The 6,768-nt window shown below is 39.2% G+C and overlaps 1 long non-coding RNA gene across 1 annotated transcript in view; it reads left to right on the top strand.

Annotated features, from left to right (window-relative positions):
* The window catches only part of LOC103609015, a 13,672-nt gene that overhangs the window by 1,854 nt on the left and 5,050 nt on the right, over positions 1-6,768 (top strand). The window contains exon 2 of the long non-coding RNA XR_552098.1: positions 3,022-3,080. This is a non-coding gene — a long non-coding RNA (uncharacterized LOC103609015). The remainder of the gene's footprint in view (positions 1-3,021; positions 3,081-6,768) is intronic.

The raw sequence follows: 6,768 nt of genomic DNA, 5'->3' as shown, positions 1-6,768 counted from the left end.
CCCCCCCCCCCCCCCCCCCCCCCCCGCGCCTTTGCCCCCCCCCCCCGCCCCCCCCCCTCCCCCCCCCACATCCCAGGCAGCTTTAGGTCCCAACACGGCTTCAGTCCTGCTCACTCCAGCAAAGACAGTGAGCCTGAGAGTTGTGCAGGAGGTCACATTCCAGTTCTGCCATCCAGGAACCTGGTATTGACCTATTGGACATTAACTTCACCCATCTGTAACATAAGCATGTTGATATTAGTGTAATGCCCCCAGATTCCCAGAGAAATAACTGTGAGGTGTGTGCAGAGTGTTACTCTGTGGCAGTTGGGTTGTGGGGTTTCTTGGTGTCTCTTCAGGTCAAGTTTCTGGTCCCTCCTGCACTGTGTAGTCTGCCTAGCACTCCTGGTCTGTGTTTACAGACGTTGATATAAGACCAAATTTTCAGGGACAGTGACTTCTAGGAGGGATATTGGAGCATGGGATGACAATCTGGTTTTCTTTGGGGTACAGGAGCTATGACAGAGTTTGAAGGAGGGCACCCTATGAATATGAATAGGAATCCTACCTGGGAGAAGATCACTGTGGCCTGAACCCTCTCAGTACTGCTTCAGAGCAAAGGCAGAAGAGTCCTAGAAAGGCCTAACTTTCACAGCCCACCCAGTTATTCAGTCTAGTGCTTACAGTGCACAGGAGTTGGATGATAATATCTCATTCAGTAGCTACCTGAGACTGGGTGATATTGGAAGGTTAGGCCAACTTTCAAAAGGGAGAGTGAGTTTGAGAATAGGCAAAGAACTAGGAAATGTTGGTCACTGAAGAGGATCGAAGGTTTTCTGTGGGGTGCAGGAATAACCTGTCACAGATGAGAGGTTCTGTCTGCAGTGCTCTCTGAACACACTCCCATTCCTTCAATTTTCCCTCATTGTTCCAAGTGTCGGAGCTCTCTCAAACCCAGGCTGTCACCTACTTTGGCATCTAGAGATATGCTGATGGTTTTATATCTTCATAGTTTCTTTCTGGTAGTTCAGGAATATTTTGCAAGGTATTTCGATCTTGGAAGAAAAGTGAAAAGAATTAGACATGAGGAAATGTGGGTTGCGCAGGGTCACATGATTTGTTGATCTTACATATCCTGAGTTTTTCCTGTTCTCCATTTCACCACACTTCCATCAAAACAACTGTTTGTTCACTGTTGAGATTAATTCTGTAATGCTAAAGTAAACTTAAGTATGCTTTAACATACATTGCCTTACACATCCTTATCCTTTTTTGATCTCCAGTGCTTTCTGTGGAGCATGTCACCATAAAGAGTAAATAACAAATACTTCCTTTAATGTTAGTATTCTCTTCTTGAAAATCACAAATTTTGCCGATATATATATATAGGAGTCAATTTTACATTACTTAATGGGAAAATTAGAATACTAGTGTGCTTCAAACACTTCATGGAGAGATCCCTATTTTCTTTTAATTATATTTTTCCATGAACCTTTGAAAGTACTCTGGTATATATTTTTCCATGAACTTTTGAAAGTACTCTGGTACAGTTCACTACTAATAAGAAACAGACACTTTTTATGTTTTTAAAGTAAACAACTTCTACATATTAAAACAAAAAACCAGAAAATCTTGCACCATAGTTTACTGTTGGGCCAGCAGTTGGTTTTATTGGTTCACATAGCCTGCATTAGTACCAAGAACCTCAATGAAGTCCTCTTAAATTGACATTCATTGTAATTTTCAAAACTCGTTCCTGTGGTTTTGAAGGTAAATTGATTGTATTTGACATATAATTTAAGGTTTTTTCCCACTCATAATTTTGTTCAAAACGTACTGAGTTCTGGGGGCTTAGGTGTATCATTTAGCATTTGCCATGTAAGGAACAAATCAAAACCCAAATGTCTTTAAAAACCTATGCATTTTATTATGTTGAAGTTCTATGTATCCATATTTTGGGTGTGTTTAGCTGGGCAGTTCGGTTTTAGTCACCTGTTGACTTGACTGAGGCTGGTTGGTTCAAGATGGCTTCACTCACATATCCTGTGGTTTGTGCTGACTCTTGGCTGGGCCCTGTGTCTCCAAAGTGTAGCCCCAGGCTTCTTCACACTATGATTGTGTTTAAGAAGGCAATCACCAGTGGCCAGTACTTGTCAAACTTATATTTGTATGACATTTGTTAATGTGCTGTTGGCAAAATCAAGTCACATAGCAAAGCCCAGTTCATTGTCAGAGCATACTACATGAGGGTTTGGGTGCTGGGAGGTCCATCACTGAGTATTATTACCGGAATAGTGTACTAAAAGAAATATACATAATGTGCATTTTATTTTAATTTTAGTTTATATTTTTTTACTTTAAAAAGATGACTGGGAAGGGGATCTTAACCCTTGACTTGGTGTTGTCAGCACCACATTCTCCTAAGAGAGCTAACCAGCCATCCCTATATAGGGATCTGAACCCTTGGCCTTTCTTTCAGCAACAGTCTCTCCCAAGTGGGCCATGGGCTGGCCCCATAATGTACATTTTTTACCTATATGATTATGAGTAAAAGATGTTGGGTTGCATGATGCATACTAAACAGATATTTAGGTACATATAAATAAGATGTGTTGTAGTGGAAACACTTATCTGGAGTCATGTGTGGAGTCATTATGGTAATATGAAAATAGTTAATATAACCTAACTATATTTCTATAGCATTAGTTTTAGCAATGACACAATGTGTTTTTCTTTGGTTTAAATGGTGAAGTTTTATTTTAGGTAATGTTGATTCTTGCTAAATCAGTAGGTAATGTATGTTTTTATTAACTCCAAAAATAAATTGTGTGTCTAATGTGTACCAATTAATGTACTTGCAGATGTACATTTAATGGGTCTTTTTTGCAACTTATTGACCATAAAGGATTGTTGTCTCACAGGGTGGCTTCTTGTTTGTTTGTTTGTCTTTTTAGGCTAACATGTAGAGAGTTTTGGGTAGGAGAATCTGGGGTCAAGCAACAACAGTTCTCTCTTAATCCACTCCATTCCCTCCTCTCCCAGCTAAGCTGCCAGAGTGCACTGTGCATTTCCAAGAACAAGAAAAGATGGATAAATCTCCGGTGAGTTGTTTCTTTATTTATTCTTCATTTTTTTCACTGTATTACATGGGTATTATGGGGAGCATGAATTAAAATGGGAAAGTAGAAATGAGTAAACCTCAGCTTGAAGGAAATGTACATATGTAAGGTCAAGTTTGCATGCAGATATACCAAGATATAATAATTCTGAGTATCTGAGTTGACTAATAATTTGTCTCTGGTCTTTCTAATGTCATGTCAAAAAGGCCAACACTTTTTTTTACATGATTGGAATGGAACCTGAGAAGAGAATATACCAAATTCTCATGGGATATGAGGATTTATTTGCACTAAATTTTTTGTTATTTTTAAAAAGATGACTGGTAAGGGGATCTTAACCCTTGAATTGGTATTGTCAGGACCATGCTCTCCCAAGTGAGCTAACCGGCCATCCCTATATGGGGATCCGAACCCTTGGCCTTGGTGTTATCAGCATCACTCTCCCAAGTGAGCCACGGGCTGGCCCTGGCACTAAATTCTGAAATTCCACTTCTATTAGGATGTTTTTGACTGCCAACCTGGAAATAAACACATAGCTTTCCACAGTGGAAATGGTTAGTGAGTGCTAAGGCACATGTTGCTGAATAAGCAGACTGTAAGATTTCATGTAACTTAAGATTTTCTCACCCACATAATTTTGTTTACATATACCAAGTTCTGGGAGCTTACATGTATTATTTAGCATTTGTTGTGTAAGAACAAATCAAAATGCAATGGTTTCAAATATTTGGCCATTTTATTTCCTTGAAGTTCTATGGATCGACATGTTGAGTGTACTTAGCTGGGCAGTTTTCATGCTAGCATTACCTGGATGGCAAATGTAGCTTTAGTGACCTGGTGCTGTGATTGAGGCTGTTGGTTCAAGATGGCTTCACTTACAAGCCCTGTGGTTTGTGTACAGATTTGGAAGACTGTACTTGATTCATGAATAAAACATGGAATTATCATTTAAATTACAGTGAAATCCAGTGCCTATTCTGTAGCCTTTTTCTAACTTGAATCTTCTGCCACATTTGAAGCTGTTCATGATCTTCTCACGGAAATTCTTCTGTGTTAGTTAGTTTCTCTCTTGCCATTACTGATGGTTTTCTGTCTTCTGAATTCTTCTTCTAAACATTGCTCATCACAGAGCTTCATTCTGGGTGCTGTTCTTCTCTCTGTGTTCTTCTTGACTCATTCAGTCCTCTGTGGTTTACACTCTTGGTTTTCTTTAGCTTCTTCCCTTTTCTACTTCTCTTTTCCTTGGGTCATAGGTTCAACTCACTGTTGACTGCTTTTTGTAGCTGTTTAAAAGGTACCTTAAGGTCAATGAATCCAAAATGAAAATGACATCTACTTCTTTTCTCTTACATGTGGTATCACTACAATCCATGCAGTGACCCAAGCCAGTGAAATGGGATGTTTCCTGGACTCTTCCCTGTTTCTTGCGTCTAATCCTTTGTGGTGTCAATTCTTGCTACTTTTGTTTGCTTGTTCTTTTCATTTATTCAGATTTCTGTATACACTGCCTATATGGGGGAGGAGGTGTTGGTACTTACAAAGACAATAACTTTGTTCCATTGGAAATATTCTTGTAAAACCCCAAAGGGCATGTTTCCTGGGTGGTGAGGTTCAATCCCTGGTGACCTGTGCTGCTAACAAGCACCTGTGGTGACATTCTTAAGAGTCTGAGGGGAGAAAGCCTTCAGAAGTTAGTGGGACATTCATGAAGAGCCAATAAAAAGTCATGCAATGAATAATAACAGAAATTGCAGATTTTCATAATTTGTTCATTTTGCTTCTATAAATTTATGTCAGTGATTCTACATGTAGTTTTTCTTACTGTACAGTTTTCTTTTTCTAGTTCAAGAAGACTTGTCATATTTTTAAACTTTCTTACATATTGTATTTTACTCTCCTTTTATTTCAGGTAATCACTTAGAAGTGAATGAGAAAAATGGATGTGTGCATTAGTCATCAGTATGTTTATAAACTAGAACCATAGCTAACAGTCAGTTAAGAAAGAAAAGTGAAAAAATAGTTAACTGAAAGTTGACATTCTTAGAGTTTGAGATGTAACACAAGATGTGAAATGCTGGCTTTATTTTGGACCTAATGTTCAATGTGAACCTACATACTTCCTGTTGCATATCAGAGTACTGTCCATGGTCTCTAATGACTTGTTTGGTGTTCCAATGATCAGCTGTGTAACAAAGTGATACAAAACCAAGTTGCTTAGAATAAGAGTTTCTTCCTTACTCCATGTTGGAATGTTGTGGGTAAGACTGTAAAAGGGCAGTGTGGATTGGCTGCTGCATGATGTGTCTTGTCTCACACGGAAGAACACTAGCAGCTGGGGACAGACATCCAGCTCTCTCTTTGTGGCCAGATAGGCTTCCTCAGAGTCTGGCAGTCTCAGGGTAGTCGGGTTTGTCTGGCTTCTTCCATGGCAGTTGTCCAAGAGGCCCAGGAAGTGGCTGTGAGGCATCTGGTTATCTATACTCAGCTACCAAAAGCATGTCTCCTAATACATTTCTGTCTCCTAACCCATTTTTTTAGTCAAGCACATCACTAAGAGCAGCCCTGATTCAAAAGGAAGACAATTAGATTCCACCTTTCAATAAGAGGAATAGTAAGACTTTGCAGCAGTCTTTAATAGACCACAGTTAGCTCTCTGGCCAGAAGTTTCTACCACATGCAAAATGTATTTTGCCCCTCTCAAGAGCCCTAGAAATCTTGTACTGTTATACAATTAACTGAAGACCCAAATAAATCATGTCCAGTGACCTGGTATCTTCATCTCCTCAACATGTGGCCAGCTCACATTGAGGAGAATGGCATGAACATGTGGACACTTCCCTTCAGACACAGTGGGTGGAAAGGGGCAGTACCCTGAAGGCACTGGTTTGAGCAGTAGGTTATGCACATTGGGCACCTGGTTTAGTTCTTTGATTAGGGCCCCGTGTTTGTCTGTGGAAACAATGTCTCCCATTTCTTCACTGTCTTCTGGCTTCTCACTATTCTCTGTCAATAAAAATGCCTGTTTGCAGTTGACCAATTTCTTTGCCTGTTTTTATGTTATAATAGTTGAAAATCCAATGACTCTTTAAAAATTTTTTTCTAATTATGCCCTTTTGATTCAGGAAATTACCCTTGTACATCTCTAAAAAGCACGAGCTTCCATTGTACTATAATCCATTATACCAATGCTACCTCTGTGTTAGGCCCTTTTTTCTCTGACCTCACCTTCTCTCTGAGGCAGCTGTTTCTTAAGGAGTTTTATTTAGCAGGTACTGTCTATGTATCACACCTTATGATACTTAGAATACTGAAAATATTTTTTTAAAGAAAACACTAATTCTTGAAACAAAGTAGTTTGTGTCTTTGAAAATATTTTGTTGGCAAAAACTTGGGTTGAAAAGTAGTTTTCTTTTAAACTCAGCAAGTTTCAGCTCCTTTATATTTTCTTTAAATTTGGTTTGAGTTTGAACATCTTTCTTTGTTTTATTGTTGCTTATTTATTTACTGATGGATGGTCTATGTGGGCTTCCAAACCCTTGACCCTGGTGTTATCAAAACTGTGCTCTAACCATCTTAGTGATCTAGCCACTCAACCTCCTTTATCTTTCTTCTCATATTTTCTCAGTGGCAGAGAGAGGAGACCAGCTAGCACTTTTCCCACTGTTCACAG

This window comes from Galeopterus variegatus, unplaced genomic scaffold (genome assembly GCF_000696425.1).
Source record: "Galeopterus variegatus unplaced genomic scaffold, G_variegatus-3.0.2 Scaffold9084, whole genome shotgun sequence".
In the NCBI taxonomy this organism is placed as follows: domain Eukaryota; kingdom Metazoa; phylum Chordata; class Mammalia; order Dermoptera; family Cynocephalidae; genus Galeopterus; species Galeopterus variegatus.
Note: the sequence above shows the minus strand (reverse complement) of the source record. Positions and strands in the feature narration are given on the sequence as shown.